This window comes from Penaeus monodon, chromosome 29, assembly GCF_015228065.2.
Source record: "Penaeus monodon isolate SGIC_2016 chromosome 29, NSTDA_Pmon_1, whole genome shotgun sequence".
Lineage (NCBI taxonomy): Eukaryota > Metazoa > Arthropoda > Malacostraca > Decapoda > Penaeidae > Penaeus > Penaeus monodon.
In genome coordinates, this window is record NC_051414.1 from 30044283 (window position 1) to 30044784 (window position 502).

Here is a 502-nt window from a genome sequence, read left to right on the forward strand (position 1 = left end):
GGGGTTCCTTGGAATGTGAAAAAAAATATTACAGGGTTTCCTCCAAGATGTAAAGGCTGGGTATCATTGGGTTGATATATACAAGGTCTGATACAAAGCATTAACTGAGTGTGTGACGTCCAAAGATGCAGGGTGCAAAGTCGATCATTCGTTCCTCGTGCATTTATCATGAGATTTATTCCATGAAAGTCTAGATAGTCTATGTTGTTATGTCTTAGCCTTCTGATGACGGTCAAACACACTTATATGAGTAGGATGCCATATGGTTTTATCAAATGTAAATGTTTAATTGAGGTCTGATTGGGAATCGAGAGCGCTGAGAGTCTAGAATAAACTGAGAGACTAGAATAAACTTATGCACTGTTTCGAGGGGTTTCAGACAGGTAAGTGCAATGAGGGTATACTATAGAACAGTTGTAGCCAACCTCTTCTCATATAGTCCTTTCTGTGGGATCATTTTCTCCCCCCCCCCCACCACCTCACACGAAATTGATATTTACAG